This window comes from Chiloscyllium plagiosum, unplaced genomic scaffold (genome assembly GCF_037043375.1).
Source record: "Chiloscyllium plagiosum isolate Xiang-an unplaced genomic scaffold, Cpla_swu_hap1 HiC_scaffold_17, whole genome shotgun sequence".
Lineage (NCBI taxonomy): Eukaryota > Metazoa > Chordata > Chondrichthyes > Orectolobiformes > Hemiscylliidae > Chiloscyllium > Chiloscyllium plagiosum.
The window spans coordinates 45,681,070-45,701,793 of record NW_028270155.1 but is presented as its reverse complement, the minus strand read 5'-3'; the positions used below and the strand labels follow the sequence as shown (position 1 = coordinate 45,701,793).

At 41.5% G+C, this 20,724-nt stretch overlaps 1 protein-coding gene across 4 annotated transcripts in view; it reads right to left on the bottom strand.

The window, feature by feature from the left end:
* The window catches only part of adcy7 (adenylate cyclase 7), a 187,934-nt gene that overhangs the window by 121,152 nt on the left and 46,058 nt on the right, over nt 1–20,724 (bottom strand). For 2 of the 4 annotated variants that reach the window (XM_043706949.2, XM_087995891.1), the window contains one exon: nt 15,492–15,550. The exons of the other annotated variants lie outside the window; for them this stretch is intronic. The gene's annotated coding sequence lies outside the window, so the exon portion shown is untranslated. The remainder of the gene's footprint in view (nt 1–15,491; nt 15,551–20,724) is intronic. 4 annotated transcript variants of the gene reach the window in all.

Genomic DNA, 20,724 nt, shown 5'->3' with positions numbered 1-20,724 from the left:
TAGAAACTTACAAGATAATACATGGCTTGGAAAGGGTGGACGCTAGGAAATTGTTTCCGTTAGGCAAGGAGACTAGGACCCGTGGACATAGCCTTAGAATTAGAGGGGGTAAATTCAGAACAGAAATGCGGAGACATTTCTTCAGCCAGAGAGTGGTGGGCCTGTGGAATTCATTGCCACGGAGTGCAATGGAGGCCAGGACGCTAAATGTCTTCAAGGCAGAAATTGATAAATTCTTGATGTCACAAGGAATTAAGGGCTACGGGGAGAATGCGGTAAGTGGAGTTGAAATGCCCATCAGCCATTATTGAATGGCGGAATGGATTCGTTGGGCCGAATGGCCTTACTTCCACTCCTATGTCTTATGGTCTTATGTAACCATTGCCAATAGTCGCGAAAAACCCATCTGGGAAGGAAATCTGTCATCATTACATGGTCTGGCTGACATATGACACCTGACAAACAGCAATGTGGGTGACTCTCAACTGTCTTTTGAAATTGCCTTAGTAGGCCGGTCAGTTCAGGTGGAAGTTAAGGATGGGCAATTGATAATGCCCCAGCCAATGATGTCCACATCCTATGAATAAAAGGAAAACATTCGGTAACCTTTCCAGACTTGCCTAGAGTAACTCAGACTTTGAGAAATGGGGCATCAGTGAAAGCGGTCATTGAACAAAAATTACATTTGTGTACAATAACAATAACAATAACCATGTGATCATCCATTGCTAAAATTAACAGCAAGAAAACATACTTTCTCTGACAACACTCAGACCATTTTGAATCAATTAGATAGACAGCCTGGTATCATGGTGGGTCAAACAGTAAGTTAAATACATGAAAAAAATTATAATAATACATTACAACATTCAAATAATAAAACTTTGTGTCACTCGTTAAGAATATTGTAAACATTTATTTTCAAGGACTAAATTAACGTCACGAATGGAGTTTTAGATAAGGTAGTTGCTGATAAAACTACAGAAGACATCAGGGTTGGAACAGAAAGAACAAAAGTACCATTCTAGTTCTGTGGCTACCCAAATGTGCAATTTTGATTGAACAGAGTTCTGACATGAAGATTTTCAGAAAGTGAAAACTTGAGGAATCATCAACAAACAAACAACACAGACTCTGATCACTTCAAAATTACGTTACAAGTTTTGGATGAGCCAAAGGTACTCTCAGAAATAATTTGCTGGATAATGTCCAAAAGTGATCCTGCTGCTTTAGGTTCTATAACAATTGGTGATGTAATGGACAGTGAAACAGGTGACCTCAGGGTACAATGGGATCTTGATCATATGGGCCAATGGCTGAGGATTGGGCAGGTGGACTTTAATTTAGATAAATGTGAGGTGCAGCATTTTGGAAAGGCAAATCAGGGCAGAACTTATACACTGAAAAATGTGTTGCTGGAAAAGCGCAGCAGGTCAGGCAGCATCCAAGGAGCAGGATTCTCCTGCTCCTTGGATGCTGCCTGACCTGCTGCGCTTTTCCAGCAACACATGTTTCAGCTCTGATCTCCAGCATCTGCAGTCCTCACTTTCTCCTAGAACTTATATACTTACTGGTAAGGTCCTAGGGAGTGTTACTGAACAAAGAGAACTCGGAGTGCAGGTTCATAGATCCTTGAAAGTGAAGACGCAGGTAGAAAGGATAGTGAAGGCGGTGTTTGGTATGCCTTCCTTGATCGGTCAGAGCTAGGAGTATAGGAGTTGTGGTTGCGGTTGTACAGGACATTGGTTAGGCCACTGTTGAAATAGTGCGTGCAATTCTGGTCTCCTTCCTATAGGAAAGATGTTGTGAAACTTGAAAGGGTTGAGAAAATATTTACAAGGATGTTGCCAGGGTTGGAGGATTTGAGCTATAGGGAGAGGCTAACTAGGCTGGGGCTGTTTTCCCTGGAGCGTCAGAGGTTGAGGGGTGATCTTATAGAGGTTTATAAAATCATGAGGGGCATGGATAGGGTAAGTAGACAAGGTCCTTTCTCTGGGTTGAGGGAGTTGAGAACCAGAAGGCATAGGTTTAGGGTGAGAGGGGAAAGATATAAGAGAGACGTAATGGGCAACCTTTTCACAAAGGGTGGTGCGTGTGTGGAATAAGGTGTCAGAGAAAATGGTAGAGGCTGGTACAATTACAACATTTGAAAGGCATCAGGGTGAGTCTATGAATAGGAAGGGTTTAGCAGGACATGAGCCAAATGCTGGTAAATGGGACTAGATTTATTTCAGCTATCTGGTCAGCATGGATGAGTTGGACCAAAGGGTTTGTTTCTGTGCTGCAGATATCTAAGACTTCAAGTATCTACGATTTGCTGTTGAAATGTGGGGGACTCTGGACAGACCTTCTGGCATCAACCTTAGTATTGAATCTGATTGTAGACCCAGCAGAATCTGCAAGGCACTTTTCACTAACTAATGGGGAATTGTGCCAAAACGGTTTCACAGCTCAGTGAAGCAACAGCCTGACATAGTCATGCTTTCAGAAGCATGACTATCAGTCAACATCTCAGACTCATCCATCACCATCTCTGGGTATTCCCTGTCGCACAGGCAGGAATGACACACTGAGATGGTGGCACAAGAAGGGAAAGGGCTGGGAGTCCTCAACATCAACTCTGAATTACATAGCACAGTATCAAAGAGGAGGAGAAAAAGTATCTGCAGACTTCCACCAGCTTCCTTCCCTCAGCCGTTGAATCAGCACTCGTTCATGTTCAGCTTGGAAGAAGCATTAAACAGACCAAATGTCCAGAATGTCATCTCCAGGCTGGAGGTTTTCAACATCAAGCACCAAGTGGTTTGCTAGAACGGCTGATGACTGAACCCCAAAGGGCACAGTTGTCAAACTTGTCTCGAGGTAGGCAAGGAGAGAGCTAGTACAAAGAAAAAACAAACTGTACTTGACTCGGTCCTAAATCACCTTTCTCTCACAGATATGTATTAAAACGTGGACAAGTGAAATGAATGAACTATCGCAGACGACACATAAATAGATGGGAAGATAAATGGGGAGAAGAGTCTATAGGAAGGATGTAGATGGGTTAAGTGGAGGGCAAAAACTTGGCAGATGCAATATAATGTGGGAAAATATAGAATTGCACACATTGGTAGGAGGAGTAGAGCATTTAAATTTTATTTTAAAGGATAAAGCTTCAGCATGGAGGGATTTTAGGGGCCTTGTTCACAAATCACAAAATACAAAGCCAGCAAGTAACAGGGTAAATGGAATGCTGGTCTATTTTACAAAGGGAACAGAATATAAAAATAGGCAGGTCCACTCAGACAACATCTGGAATACTGTGAACAGTCTTGGTTCCCTCATCAAAAGGAAAGATATACTGGAATTGGAAGGAGTCACTGAAAATTCACTGTGTTGATCCCAGGTATGAAGGGGCTGTCTTATGGGGAGATGTTGAGTAGGTTGCACCTATAAGTCATTGAATTTAGAAGACTGGAGGGGCACCTTATTGAAACATACAAAATTCTTAGGGAACTTACAGGATAGATGTCATGGGACAGTCTAGGACTGGAGGGCAAAATCTCTGACTTTGTGGTTGTCCATTTAAGACAGGGATGGGGATGATTTTTTTTTCCCTCGGAGGGTAATGTATACATGGATTTTTTTTTTTAATTACACAGGCTGTTGATGATTCTGTAACCTAGGTACCTTTGTACCTAAGATGACATGGTAATTGACGACTTGTGAATTTTTCACTGCACTCATGTGAGTACATGACAATATAGCTAATTCAATAAACAGATTTTTAATTCAGTACAAGACCCAGGATTATTCAGGAAATGGCGAGAAAGTGAAATTGAGGATTATCAGATCAGCTATGATCTCATTAAATGGCAAAGCAGACTTGCAGGGCCAAATGACCTACTTCTACACCTCAAGGTGTTACAGATGCATCTGGAGATATTAAACACACTCTACATTGTGCAAAATGAAATATTTCAGACCAGCAGCTCAAAAGTAGGCATTGATCATGCAATGTGGCCCATCAGCAGCAGAATTGGATTCTGCCAAAATCTGTGGGGCTCTAGTCTGGCAAATTCCCACAGTTGATCAAGTAATCAGGTGACCAATCTCTACTTAGTAAGGAGTGTGGAAGAGGATGATAGGAGCTACACCAGGCATCATTAAAGATCAGGTGCCAAACTGACGAAGCTACATGGGTTACCTCAATGCTAAATGGAAACAGAGTTCAATAGGCAGAGGAAAAAAAGCAACATAACAAGTTAAAACTTTGCAATCTACCATATCAAGATGAAATTAATGGTGTGTAATTACAACTGTGGTATGAGGTGGCTGCATGCACATTCCCACTCACAACGAGTGGAGATTGGCACTGGAGTGTAATAGACAAAAGTTGAAACTTTCACAACTATGCTCAGCAAAAAGTACCAAGTTGATGATCCATCTCAGTCTCCCTATTAATCCTGGACCATCACAAATGCCAGACTTCACCAATTCAAATCAATTCACATGATTTCAAGACATTACACCATACTGGATACAACAAACCCTATTGGACCAGACAACATCTCTCCTGCAATCCTGATGACCTCGTCATGTCTTTAGGCAAGCTACAACACTGTTACAGTTACAACACTGGCACCTACTTGACAAAGTTAAAAATTGCCAGGATGCCCCGTCCACAAAAGCTTGATAATACCAATCCAACCATTATCCAACCCCACAGCCCACCCTTCACAGAAAGTGAGAGAAAGAAAGAGACCCCGAAGTTAATTTTTCATATGCAAGAAGTTTTAGAGCATGGAATACTTTGCCTCAAGAATAATTGAAGGAAAGGCAACTGCATCTTTTAAAGGAAAAGTAAACACACAATAACAGTGGTATAAAGATGAACATTGAATCTTTTTTTTAATGGCGAAATGCTGTCACAGAAACAATGAGGCAAACATCTAAGCTAATTTGGTCAATTAATGAGAATATTATGGACTGGAATCAAATACATTGCTTCAGATCAGATGCAGGTATTCTTATAGTTTGGAAGCAAAACAATTAAAAAAAACTCTTAATTTAACTATACACAGAAACTAGCCATACTAAAGCAGATCTGATTATAAGACCATAAGACATAGGAGTGGAAGTAAGGCCATTCAGCCCATCGAGTCCACTCCGCCATTCAATCATGGCTGATGGGCATTTCAACTCCACTTACCCGCATTCTCCCCGTAGCCCTTAATTCCTTGTGACATCAAGAATTTATCAATTTCTGCCTTGAAGACATTTAGCGTCCCAGCCTCCATTGCACTCCGTGGCAATGAATTCCACAGGCCCACCACTCTCTGGCTGAAGAAATGTCTCCGCATTTCTGTTCTGAATTTACCCCCTCTAGTTCTAAGGCTATGTCCACAGGTCCTAGTCTCCTCGCCTAATGGAAACAATTTCCAAGCGTCCACCCTTTCCAAGCCATGTATTATCTTGTAAGTTTCTATTAGATCTCCCCTTAATCTTCTAAACTCCAATGAATACAATCCCAGGATCCTCAGCCATTCCTCGTATGTTAGACCTACCATTCCAGGGATCATCCTTGTGAATCTCCGCTGGACACGCTCCAGTGCCAGTATGTCCTTCCTGAGGTGTGGGGATCAAAACTGGACATAGTACTCCAAATGGGGCCTAACCAGAGCTTTATAAAGTCTCAGTAGCACAACGGTGCTTTTGTATTCCAATCCTCTTGAGATAAAATGACAACATTGCATTCGCTTTCTTAATCATGGACTCAACCTGCATGTTTACCTTTAGAGAATCCTCGACTAGCACTCCCAGATCCCTTTGTACTTTGGCTTTAAGAATTTTCTCACCGTTTAGAAAGTAGTCCATGCTGGTATTCTTTTTTCCAAAGTGCAAGTCCTCGCATTTGCTCACATTGAATTCCATCAGCCATTTCCTGGACCATTCTCCCAAACTGTCTAGATCCTTCTGCAGCCTCCCCACTTCCTCAGTACTACCTGCCTGTCCACCTAACTTCGTATCATCGGCAAACTTCGCTAGAATGCCCCCAGTCCCTTCATCCAGATCATTAATATATAACGTGAACAATTATGGGCATTTACCAAATTATACATAGAAATTAGGAGCAAAAGTAGGTCATTTAGTCCTTTGAAGGTCTGCAGTATTGCATGTGCTTAATGGCAAACTACTTTCTTTTGTCTTCATTGACCATTATTTCTATTATCTGTAGTCAATTCTCTATTTAAACCCGGTTGATGTTTCCAATTAGGTCCTCTCCTTCACTTCCGGCCTAGTGGACTTATCACAAAAATACTGCACTGATGTACCTGGATGTCAAGAAGCTTCCTTTTAGTGAAAAAAAAATGACTGATCCATTTTTATTCTCAGCACAGAATCAACACCAGCTAACAAACAAACAAACAAACAAGTCCACAATGGTGTTGATGCTCCTTTTGTATTTGAACCATGGAACTAAAACAAACAAGCAGAAAATGATGCCAAAATTATTCTCCCCCTTTCCACACATTTGTTCATACAAGAAATCAAATCCAATATCTGATCAATCTCTATAATCAAAAGCATTGAAGCTATTAAAATATATATATTTAAAGTATCTCACATTCTGATTAGTGTGTCCTCAATATGTGGAACTTGATATTGAAATTCAGATGAATGAGTCATGGTGAATTAAAGCTCCTTTTCCACTCATTGCGCATCTAAATGTGCAATGTTTGTTTTGTTATGATTGCCTTCTGAAGAATACAATCAAATTTGTTGATTCCAAAGTTACACAAAGTATTGTACACAGGGTGACCAATCATATTTAATCTGTAGTCAATTCAAGCTTTTAAACAAAGAATAATACTCTACATTTCAGTTTTAGGTCATCTTTGGAGGAGGATTGTGGAGAGGTAAGTGGAAGTCAAACATTTAAAATTACTATGAGGGAAGATAGGGTTACCTTAGAAACTGTCCAAAATGATCAACATTTTCCAGCGAGAACTAACTGTACTCTGAACAGGGAGGCAAAGATCAGAAAGAACAGAAGGGTTGATTTGTTTTGAATACTGAAATAAATCAGCAAAAATTTCAAGTTTCAGTTCTGATCCTTTTTTTACAAAATGGCATTCAACAATTACATTAATTTTAATCTTAACTTATAAAGTTATTTCATACTTAAATATATAAATACCATTCGGTACATTAGAATCTCTCCAACTGGTGCTTCGTTTCTATGCTCACTTTGGCCATAGTTAACTTGCATTAACAATTTTTCTTGTTGAAAGGAAACATGATATGAAATGCATCACAAATTGAACCGAAATCAAGTTAACCACATCACATAAGAAAACAAAAAGTTATAAAAAGAGTCAAGAAATTAGAGCAGACTGGCAATAGCACGGTGTAGAATTAGACCTAACACAGACACAATGGTCAACAGTCTCATTCTGTCGTGATTTCTGTGATTGTGTGAACTGAAGTTCAAATTTGGTTTTAAAGCAATGGGAGTCCTGTGACTCCTTGCTATCTTACGCCTGATAGCAGCTTAGAGATTCATGTCTAAATTGCATTGTCCCACACATTGAATTATTAGCAAATTCAGGAAAGATCCTGGAAAACTGCAATCCCAGAAGGTCAAAATGCATCCACTTGTTTACATACTTTTAGCGATTACTAACTATTATTCCAACTTTTGTGAATTCAGCTAAATTTCAGCAAAAAGCTATCAGCACAAGGTGGGGTTCACAATTATTTACTTTCTCATGGGGTCAGTGATTAAAGCCCAAAAGTGACATCAAAACTTCTGCTACTCATCACTTACCAGTGAAGCTAACTGCATAATACCAAGCTCATGCATCCGAAGTACAGACAGGGAAGGAAATTAGATATGTCAGAGCAGCCACTGTTAGAGGGTGGTTCTGCACTTTCAACTCAGCCTGCCAAGAAACAGCAACAATAATCCCCTTAAAATGCACCAAATCTAAAATACAATGGATGCCATTGTAAACACATTGTTAACCTGCATTCATTCAACTTTTAACTGCACTACACATTGCTTGGGTCTATTAAGCCATGTAATCTTTAACACTGTTGTGCACTTCATTCACTTACTAAAAGCCAGAATTACAATACTGGTCTGAAATATTCTTCCGAGTGGTCTTGGTGTAAGGTAGAGATTCATGTCTAAATTGCATTGTCCCACACATTGAATTATTAGCAAATTCAGGAAAGATCCTGCTTTATTTGGATGGTCATCGGCACACGTGGAAATGACTGTTACACAGTAGCTTTAGTTGATGTGTCATGCAAGTCAAAGGTAATTATCTTTAGGCCACTATCCTACCAGGCCATAGGGTGGTCTGTTATTAGGGAGAGAGATGATTGGTGGTGGTTTAACCTGAGTGCCACCATGAGGGAGACAGTGAGAAAGAGAAACAATAACAGAAATTGCTGGGTAAACTCAGCAGGTCTGACAGCATCTATGGAGAGAAAGCAGAGTTAACACTTCGGGTCCAGTGACCCTCCTTGCAAAGCAGTCGCCCATTCTGCATTTCAACTTCCCAAAGTAGAGAAGATGCACTGCAAAACACTTGCACAAAATTGACCTTGAGATTCCTGTTACCTGCCACTTTAACATACCACTGTGACTTCCCCAACCAATATCTCCATCTCGGGCCTGCTGCAGTGCCCTAGTGAAGCTCAGTGCAAGCTGGAAGAACAGCATCTCATTTTCCACTTGGGATGCCTGCAACCTTCAGGACTCAATACAGAGATCAGTAATTTTAAAACCTGAGCACCCTCTCCCATCTCCTTACCCCAACACCCACACGCCAGCCTTGTCATCACATGGGCTGCTACCACAAACAACCCATTGTCAGCCACTAATGATCCCCATTAGCAACTATTGATTCTCCCAAGCTGACCTTTACCCATTCCTTTGTCTGCCCAATAGTTGTTCTCTTTCGCTGAGCTTCATCACCATCTCGCATTTACTCCTCTCCCCACACAAGCCCTGTCCCATCTTCAGCATATTTACACCAATGTTTTCCTATCTGTCATCAATGCAAAAGAAGGGTCACTGGACTCAAAATGTTAACTCTGCTTTCTCTCCACAGATCTGCTGAGATTTTCCCAACAATTTTTGTTTTTGTTGCTGGATTCCCAACTTCTCCTTTTTCTTGTTTGGTGGCTGAGAAGGAGAGTCGATCATCTAAGCTGAACTGGTATATGAATCGAACCACTCTGCATCACAAAGCAGCCACCAGTCAATTGGGTAGGTAAGTGAAAGTGTCCTGACAGAATGCCTCATCACGGCCTAGTTGTCAGCTTGTTTCTAACTTCTTGCTCCTGGTCAGGGTCATTCTTTCTGATTGGTTGTTGCTAAATGTCTTCTAGGACCCTTTGGAAGTCAAGATTATTTAAAACAATTAGAGATTACTTTCACATTCATCCTGACATCTGAACTTACATTTAAAGATCACAAAATTATAGTTAAGCAAAAATCTGGTACCAATGCATGTTTCATCTTGTATGAATCTTCACCTCTTAGCCCTAGATTCATCAAATAGATGAACAGCCAATTGGAGCTTTGGTTTGCCAGGAACCATTCATCAGTCTTAGAGGACAGTGAAATACTGAGAAAACCAGGAATTACCATTAAAATAATTGAGTCATGGAAACTTCCAAGGTATTAGAGACGATTTAATTTCTGACAACATAGACCAACTACACATGATGGGACTGAAACCTCTTTCTTTTCATAAAATGTATGGCACTGGGGGTAGGAGTCCTGAATCTCACTCTGTTCATTAATGGCCATAGCTGTCAGGAACCAAACAAAACGGCAAAGTGAATGACTCTATCCTGATGTTTTTGGACAAATCAAGTATCTAAAGCCAATACTTATGCAGCTATGTACTCACTATAAAGTTATGAGAATTGACAAACATCTCTGTTATTACGCATACAATCCACATCCTAATAACTCGTTATTGAGGTCACTTTATCTTGCTGTAGGAGTGTATGAAGTACAGTAATATCCTCTTGAGGGATTTCTTTTCTCTTTTATTCTTTCACAAGATGTGAACACCACTGGCAAGGCCAACATTAATTACTCAGAGGCTTGCTGAATCATTACAGAGAGCGGTTAAGAGGCAACTGCATTATTGCAGGTCTAATGTAACATGTGGGAGAAAGTGAGGACTGCAGATGCTAGAGATCAAAGTTGAAAAATGTGGAGCTGGAAAAGCACAGCTCCTAACGTAACATGTGGCTAGACCAGGAAAAAATGATAGATTTCCTTCCCAGAAAGTAATTTTTTTTAAATTCAGTCATGGGATGTGGGTGTTACTGGTAGGAGAGTATTTATTGCCTAACCCCCTAGCTTCCCTTGAAAAGTGGTGGTGAGCTGTCTTCTTGAACTGCTGCAGTCCAAGTGCTGTAGGTTGACCTGCAATGCCATTGGGGAGGGAATTCCAGGATTTTGACCCAGCAACAGTGAAGCAATAGAAATATATTTCTATGTCAGGAAGGTGAGTGGCTTGGAAAGGAACTTGCAGGTGGTGGTGTTCCTCTATATTCGCTGCCCTAGTCCTTAGAGATGGATGGGTATAGTCATGGGTTTGGAAGGTTCTGTTCCAGGATCTGTGATGAATTTCTGCAGTGTGAACCAGATGGATTTTTACAATAACGATACTTGCCATTAGTCACCATACTGAAGACTACTTGTATATTCCAGATTTATTAAATGACTTCATTTTCCACCAGCTACTATGATGGGATGTGTCTGCAAAGCTGCAGAGCCATAACCTCTGAATACTCATGCAGTAATATTACTACAACATCACCATCTCCACAAAATGATGGACCACGCATAATGGTTCGAATTAACATGCCCAGACCACAGCATTCAGTGTAATGGGTAGTCCATATTAACGTCTCGAGATGCAAACTCAGCTGTCTAGCTAACCTCCCCCTAAACTTCCACCTCATTTAGAAACTTTAGCGGGAATATTCACGATTATCTCAAAGCAGCACATATAGACCTTTCTTTGAGGAAATAGTCACAGACAACAGATGAGCTGCAGCTTTAAAATATTCTCAGCAAAACTCCGAGGTGTTTCACCAATCTCCGTTTTTCAACAATAGAAACATAATGCAAAAGCAGTCAGAACAAGAAAATTGTGACACAAAAGTCAACATTGACTACAGAACTTTAAGAGCAAAGACCCAGCCTGTGGAACTACACCTTTCACGCAGCATCCACTTAGATGAATATTGAGGAACTATTTAGGTACAAGAGAAATGATTAGAAGGGAATGATTGGAAAAATTGTAGACAACACCAAAATTGACCAGGTATCAGATAGTGAAGAGGATGGTCGTGTGGAGCTTGCACATTCTCCCCGTGTCTGTGTGGGTTTCCTTTGGGTGTTCCGGTTTCCTCCCACAATCCAGAAATGTGCAGGTTAGGTGAATTGGCCATCATAAATTGCCCATAGTGTTCAGGCTGTGTAGGTTAGATGCATTGGTCAGGGGTAAATATAGGATAATAGGGTAGGGGGAATGGGTCTGGGTGGGTTACTCTTCAGAGGGTCAGTGTAGACTTGTAGGGCCAAAGGGCCTGTTTCCACACTGTAGGGATTCTATGATGCAGGAAGAGATCGATGGTCTGCTTGAATGGGCAGAAAAGTGGCCAATAGAATTCAGTCCAGAGAAGTAAGAGGTTACGTATTTGGTGAGGACAAACAAAGGAAAAGAATTACATAATAAATGTAAGAATATTGACAGGGGTAAAGGAAGTGAAGCACATTGGAATGCATACCCACAGATCCACAAATGTGGCAGCACATGGCTGTAAAAACAGCAAATAGGATGCTTTCTTTCATTGGATGCGACATCAAATACTAAAGCAGGGATCTAATGCTGGAACATCAGAAGACATTGGATAGACCACAGTTGGACCTTTATGCACAGTTCTGGTCACATTACAGGAAGGATATATATGCTCTAGACAAAGTGCAGAGGAGCTTGAAGAGAATGTTGCCAGGGCTTGAAAGTTGCAGGTACGAGGAAAGATTGGACAAGCTGTGGTTGTCTTCCTTAGACAGAGGAGACCAGAGGGGGTAGCTTATTTAACGTGTATAAAATGAGAGTCTTGGACAGAATGGACATGAGAAAAATGCTTTTCACTCAGAGTGATGGGTCTCTGGAATTGGCTGCTCAGTTTTGTGGTTGAGTTGAAAAGGCTCAACTTTTGTAAAAGCAACTTGGATCTGCAATTGAAACACTAGCTTGCAAGGTTATAGACACAATGGGCTGAATGGCCTCTTTCCATGCCTATGGTTCTGTACTTCATTTCCTCTGGGCCTAAATGAAACAAGCAAAAAACAGCCGTACAGATGCTCTGAAGATTTGACAGATGTTTTATCATGCATTATGAGTAAGCAGCAGTGACTCATAACATAAGGAGGAAATGTCTGATGCACAGTGACGTAGTCTCACAATCCAATAAATAAACTGAATGACTACAAAATTCACTTTGTTGGTAGCTTGGAGAAGTTGACCAGAGTGGAAATCTCCCCTAATATCTTTGAACGGTGCCATGAAAACCTTAACAGTCATCTGACATAAAAACAAGCGCCCATGGATTGCGTTACAGCTGCATCTCAAAGGTTAAGTTCCCAGCAAAACAGCAACATCGTGTTGGCAAACATCATAGATTACGTCCTCCAGCATTTTGAACAGGGTACATGATTGACCTTTCTACAGGTTTGATCAGGTATTTCAAAAGCTTTCTTGTCCAACACCTCCCCTCAGGGAGATTGTCCTTGCTCAGTTAACCGTCAGGATCTAAATATCTCCAGCAACGTTTATCTTCCTATTCCAGCACTATTCCCTTTGGGGGTCAGCCAAAAAGAAATCTCTGATCCCATCCTCCTCTAAATGTTGCATTTTGGAAACATCATCTGAAGACATGAGATCAGACAAGATTTAGCAGGATCACTCCAACTATCTCAACCCCCCCTCCCTAACTCTGTTTTTGGATGGACATTCTGACATCCAGCCTTTCTTGAGCCATGGTTTCTTCCATTGAGAGGGTAAAACCCATTGCCTTTAGCTATGAGCATTCATCAGTTCAAACTCTCCGGTTGCTACAACTCAGGCGGTTTAAATTCACTCCGAATAGAAAAACTACTTACTTCCATCTCCATAACATCCATATGCATCTCAGCACATTAGCTGAAGTCTTTTTTAATGTCTTTGTTACTTCCATAGTTGTCTATTCCAGTGGTGTCCTGACCAACATCCCATCCTTTATAAACTTCCAATTCAGCCAAAACCTTCTTGCCAATAACCAATCCTGCGCCAAGTTCCAAGTCCTATCACTCATCACCATTATCCTCACCGATTTACATTAGCTCCTATCTCCCCAACATCTCTAAGTCCAGCCTACTCATTCTATCTGTTATTCGTACCTTAAGCCACCTAGAACTAAACTCTGAACTTACACCTTAATCCCATCCACTTCTTCATGCCTCAGTTATGCCATTTGGTCAGACATCTGCTCCACCATTCAATCACAGCTGATACACTTCACAACCCGATTCTTCTATCTTCTCCCTGTGACCCCTGACCCCCTTTCTAATCAAGAATCTATTTCGGTCTTAAACACACTCAATGACTAGGCCTCCACAGCCCTTTGTGGCAATGGGTTCCACAGATTCACCACTCTCTGGCTGAAGAAATTCCTCATCTCACTTCTAAAGGGTTATTCTTTCACTCTGAGGCTGCGTCATAGGGTCCCAGTCTCTCCTACGAATAGAAACATCTTCTCCATGTCCACTCTATCCAGGGTTCTCAGTATTCTATACATTTCGTTCATACCTTCCCTCAACCTTCTAAACTCCATTGAGTACAAACACTCCTCATATGACAAGCCCTTCACGCCCAAGATCATTCTTGTAAACCTCCTCTGCACCCCCTTCAATCCTTTAAGCACATCTTTTTTTAGATATAGAGCCCAAAAATGCTCACAATATTCCAAATGTGGTCTGGCCATAGTCTTATACAGCTTCAACAGAACATCTCTGCTTTGGCTTTCTAGCCCTCTTGAAATGAATGCCAACATTGCATTTGCCTTCCTAACTGCCAACAGAACCTGCATTTTAACCTTAATAGAATCCTGAACTAGGACTTCCAAGTCACTTGTGCTTCATATTTCCGAAGCCGTTACAAGTTTAGAAATAGTTTACACTTATTTTCTTTCTACCAAAATGCATAACCTCACTTTTCCACATTGTTCTCCATCTGCCACTTCTTTGCCTACTCTACTAGCCTGTCCAAGTGCTTCCTGAAGAAGGGCTTATGCCCAAAACGTCAATTCTCCTGCTCCTTGGATGCTGCCTGACCTGCTGCGCTTTTCCAGCAACACATTTTTCAGCCAAGTGCTTCAGCAGCCTCCTTGTTTCCTCAACATTACTTATCTCTGCACTGATGTTTGTGTCATCTGCAAACTTAGCATCAATGCCTTCAGTTCCTTTGTCCAGGTCTTTAATGTATAATGTGAACAGTTGTGGTCCCAACATGGACTCCTACAGAATTCCACTAGTCACCAGTTCCCTGTACCACAGTGCTATGTTCAGTTTTCTCATCTTCCCTACAGCCCACGCTCTCATCCACACAGGGAGCAAGGATCTCAAGCCTGTTAGACAAGCTCAAGGACTGACCACCTGGATCCTTCTACCTGCCTTGCTAGTAGTCACACCATCCTGTCCCTGATGACTGACTGAATTTAAGGCAGTTAATCTAAAGGGTGTGACTGCCTCAGCCTGAAACACAGCAATCAGGTAACTCTCCCCTCTCCAATGTGTCACATACTCGAAGCTCAGACTTCAACTCATCAACTCTGAGCCAGAGTTCCTAAAACATTGAACACTTGCAACAGATGGATGGCACAGTGGCTCATTGGTTAGCACTGCTGCCTCACTATGCCAGGAATCCAGACTCGATTCAAGCCATGGGCAACTCTGTGTGGAGTTCCCATGTTCTCCCAGTGTCTGTATGGATTTTCTCGGGTGCTCTGGTCTTCTCCCACAGTCCAAAGATGGGCAGGTTAGGTGGTTTGGCCACGCTAAATTGCCTATAGTGTCCAGGGATCTATAGGCTAGGTGGATTAGCCATGAGAAGTGCAGGGTTACACAGATGGGGGTGGCTCATGTTGGGATGGTCTTCAGAGGATCAGTGTGGACTTGATGGATTGACTGTCATGATTCTATGACTTTATGTGGTCACTATGAAACACAAATGGGATCCACTAGCTCCCAAATGGCACAGGTACAACACATTGTCTGGCCCTCTATTTTGTTTACTCAGTTCTTGATATTTAAAAACTTGTACTGGTCTTTTAGTTTGTAGCCTACAAATATTTCCCCTATTAATCTTCAATTTGAAAGTAACCGATAATAGAGTACAATTAGTAACTATCACCAATGAACTTACAGTTTTCTTGTGATGTCATTCTTTTGTGCTCAGCCCCTGACCCTGGGTTTCAATTTAACCTGTTCAAAAAAAGTTACAAACTATGAGCCAAAGAAAATGTGAGCACAAAACAACTCTTCCCTTCTGCATTGAATTCCCACATTGTCTCCAAATTCCCTAAAACTGTATACTCACTCAGGCTGTGTCTGTCCCTCTGTATGTGATATCTCCTTCCTGACCATGTGAAGGCACTTGCCACAGACCCTTTCCTAAATAGAGCTGAGATGACCTACACTAGTTAATTTTCAATAGTCATTAATACCTATTAAGACTCTATTCGGGCTGCAGGTGATTGACTGATAATAGTCCCACAATCAGCTTTGTTCAACTTTCTCTTGCCGGAAACATCGATTCTCCTGCTCCTCAGATGCTGCCTGACCTGCTGTGCTTTTCCAGCACCACACTCTCAACTCTAATCTCAGCAATCTGCAGTCCTCACTTTCGCCTTTATTAAAGTTTGGACTAGATTACAGAATTCTAAAACAGATAGAGAACAGAAAGATTTATGCTGCCTCTGTATTCCCCAAACGACAGTCACCCTCACCCTGAAGAAGGGTGATACCCAAACTGTCGATATCTGCATCTCCTGATGATGCCTGGCTTGCTGTGTTCTTCCAGCTGCCTGTCTGTCCACTTATCTTTTGAGGAAAGCATGGACAGATCAGGCCTATATCCAATGGAGTTTACAAGAATGAGAAGTGACTTCCTAAAACGTATAAGATCCGAAGAGGGCCTTTCAGGATGAATGCTGAAAGCACAGTTCCCTTGTGAAGAGACTAGCACCAGGGGACTAAGTATAAAAATAAGGGATCACTCACTTAAAACAGAGATGAAAAGTTTTTTTAATATACATTTCAAGGGCTGAGTGTCTTTGGTGGAGGCAACACCATTGAACATGTTAAAAGCAGAGGCTGACTAACAAGGGAGTCAAAGGATATAGGGGGTGGTAGGAACGTGAAGTCAAGGCCACAATCAGATCAACAATATTTTTGTCAAATGGTGAAGCAGGTTTGAGAGGCTGAATGGCCGACTCTGAATTCATATGTTCATGTGCAACTCTTTTAATCAAGCTTTTGAACCCCTCTATCATTGTTTACTTGGCATGATGTCTCTCCCTTAGTCTGCTTTTCTACATTAATTATCACCAATAAGAGGGGTACTACAACACTGCCAACAATGCAATGCTTTAAGGGTATCACTGTTTGAAAGTTGTGTTCAGACTTGAACCCAACGTCTGGATTCACAGGTGAGGATCTCACCAAGTGAAAGGTATTCAATGAGAAAATAGTTTTAATAAAAGCAAATTGGCTCTCACCGCACTACCCTCAAACCAAGAACGTTCTGGTGATCAGTGACAGCTACACTGTCTCTGTCTTCTCAATCTTTCTCATTGTCAAAAGGGGGAGAAATGCTGCAGAAATACACTGCATTCTCTTCATGGGCCCAGGAAATTCAGCCAGATTTCAAACTTGACATTGCCTAACTTCTTGTTAGTCTATTGGGTTTCCCCCTTCAGACAAAGATGAAGGTTCTCTCACTGATGTAAAAGGAATAGGGGGCAATGCAAATGTTGAGACCAATACCAGGCGGGTGAGAACTAATTTAGAGATCAGTTATTGGTGTGATTTTGCCTGCTCCTCTCTTCGCTGCAACTCCCACCACTGTTGATTTCCTCTCTACATCGAAAAGGACACTTCCATGGAAGGAAAACCTATTAATCGCCACTCTGTGTGCCACAGTTACAATTTCATCAAGTTTGTAGATGGGATTTAAATCAGATACATATTCTCAGAAGTCTACTTGAAAAACTCAGATTTTGCCTCTCTGAAAGTAAACACAATGGCAAATCTCTAGGTAAATTAGCAGCAATACGTTCCCTCACCAATGCCCAGTTTAGCATAACACCTTACTCTTCCAATCATTGTGCTGCACTGTCCTTTTGTCCAAGCCAGGGTGCTTGTGACTGTTGATGAACATCATTCCTGTGGTAATCCTGGCCTTCAAATGCTCCAATGAGTTTTGCCCCTTCACAATTTATTGTCCCGTCTTCTTCCCAGCTCGCTGACTCCAATCCCCAAAAACAAATTTCTCCAACTTCCTGATCTTGGCCCCTGAATACCACATCCCTCCTACCCCGACTTTCATTAAGCTGAAACCCAGGACTGACAGTGGTCCACACCCTGACCAATTTAGATGGACAGCCTGACTGATGCATAACCAAATCGGAGTGACCTCTGTGCAGCTCTTTGACTCACAACTCCCCGACTGACTGCACGGAGCCGCAGGACTGACTGTAGCCCATTCCCTGGTCTGACAATGTTCATGCTCCTGGACCAACAGCCAGTGCTGTCTTTAACCTACTGTGCCAGATCGCTTAGCGAGAGCTCTCTCCCTCAACCTGGCTGGAGAACTTCTCCCCCTTTAAGCTTTGAGACAAGTTCATTAAGTTGAAGTACATGCTGTGTATTTGTCATTTGTTGCAGATATCAGATTGAAGTCACACAGTGCTTCGCAGTAACATTTCTATCCCTTTGACTGATGACTACTAGCAACCATATCAAGCTGCCTGGCTTTGCACCAGTGCTAAACAGCAAGGCAAGACAGAAGGACTATGATCCTTTAAGGTGAGGAGACAAACACAAAGAAGCAAGACAGGGCAGAGATGTGCTGAAATGGGCACATAGTGAGTGCTAAGGGAGCAAGTCATGGAGGCACGGTGGCTCAGAGGTTAGCATTGTTGCCTCACAGCACCAAGGACACTGGTTCAATTCTGGCCTTGGCCATCTGTCTGTGTGGAGTTTGCACATTCTCCCTGTGTCTGCATGGGTTTCCTCTGGGTTTTCTTGTTTCCTCCCACAGTCCAAAGATATGCAGGAAGTCAGGTGAATTGACCATGCTAATTTTCCCATAGAGTTCAGGGATGTGTTGGCTCAGTGTATTAGTTAGGGGGAATGTAGTAATAGGTGTCGAGGAATGGGTCTAGGTGGGATACTCTTCGGTGGGTCGATGTGAGCTTGTTGGGCCTGTTTCCACACTGTAGGGAATCTAATCTAATCTAACTGAATCTATGAGTGCTGAGGTGCACACCGGTCCAATCCATGAGCTGGGTGCCTGTCACTGAAGGACAGCAGCAGCATTCAAATGTAAGGTGCTCCAAATTGCAGCACTGAAATACAAAATACTTTATTCAGGGGCTGGGAAAATTGCACCTGGGGAAGTGGGAGTAAGGAACATCAGTGAGAGGATGGCTCAAGGAATAGAAGGGGCACAGCAAAAGCTGCAACAAAATGACACCAAACAGATCATACAGCCTGACCAGCATGAGATGGCATCAAACTGAATTGTGCAACTCTAAATGAAAATGCAGCCCCTCACCATCCCACCACATACCCATTAACTGAAATACACTGAAATAAAACATGTAAAAATGGCTAAATATTACGTGGGAACTTACTGCAGAACTCTGGAACGGAAATGTCCCTTTAAGCTCAAAACAAAAAAAATGACAACTTCAGGCATTGCAACAACTTTTCTAACTTGATTTTGCTTTCTTTCAAAACACAAGCAAGAATGCACTTTTAATGAATTTTCATAACCTAATGATAGTTAACTTTCTCAAAACTGATCGAATGTTTCTCCCTTGGAAATTCCTGCATTTCACCTAGCTTTATTGCAGACTTATTGTCAGTAATTAACTGTTCGATAATTTATTCCATTAATACAGCATTTACATAAACAAACTGTCACCAATTACAGCTCCTCAGTCAGCAGATGACTACCAATTTAAGATTACGCTGATGCTCACCGTAAAATTAAGATTAGCTTCCTCACGAATTGCCTCTGACCTCAAGTACTAAGTTAAATATAATTGCTAGTTTTGTTTTTACCCACTGGATCCCAAAAACTACTAAACCAGTCTGAAATATGGGTTAATGAAGGTTATCTTTCTCACCAATTGCACAGCATTTCAGTACCCCAAACATATCTATATTTCTGGTTAGCTTAATGTGAAGCTGGTTACTGAAGAAACCATCATAATGGTCAAAAATAGTTTTTAAAGCAGTGAAGCAAAAATGTTAAAAATAGGTGTTTATGCTGAATCCTACTTATTTACAATCGGAACCTGAGGAAAGCATTAAATTTACACCACATAATCCTTCTTTATTTTGAAAAACCAAAGTTCCAAACCACCGTCGTTACAACAGCATATTTAGCAAGCAAACATGGAACCTGAACGTTATACAATCTTCACTTGAATTTCCTTCAACTTTTGCACCACAAGTTAGTATAGTACCACAACCATTTTGATTTACTGCTGCAAATTGAAAAAGAAATCTCACCTTTGCCGGTCAGTTTGGAAGGTAGATAATATTCACAACTCTAGGTCACATTAATCCTAAACAGTTGACTAGTTATAAAAAGGCGCTCAATCTGGAATTTGGCTGCTGTTTGCAAGAAAGAACAATCTATGCAACTGGAATAAATAAATCCTTTTTCATAGATTTTATATATGAACAGAGTCCGAGAAAAAAACAGCTTCTTTCCATCAACAACTTTTGACAGACCAGCCGCTGGCTGACTCTTATCCATCTCGGATACTTTCCCAACACTTACTGGACTTTGTTGATATAGTTTCTGAATTTACATTACAAGAAAAGGAACATCAAAGTAAACCAGAAAAAGACAGGCAAAACTACCAGTTGGGCGGCAGGAGGCAGAAATATCAAAGTCAGTTGTGTCATTTGCTGCCGCACCCATGTCTTTTTTTCAAAACATGAGTTTGTGAATTTTTCTATAACAGGCCCATATATCAACAAGCAATGCATTTCAGGGGATCAGAGATGGTGGTGATCTGAATAAATCTGCCTTGCTGAGCTCTGCATCCCAGCCCAGCAGTAGGGATATTTTTACACTCCCCAACCTTACCTTTTTTTTTGGAGAAAATGGATGTTAAACGGTTGTGAAACTGTTTAAATCCATTTTCCGTGGAATCTCAATTGTCTGAGCAAGACGGATACAAGCAGTAATCCGTGAGTGCCGGTTGTCGGAGCATCTCTCAACTATCTGGCAACTCGCCTCTTGATTATCCAGCAACTCACATCATAATGCCGTTTAACTGATAACTGAATGCTGGGTTGCCTGGTGCTTTTTTTGCAGGACCTTGGGAGCTTGCTCGGACGGTCCAGGATTCAGA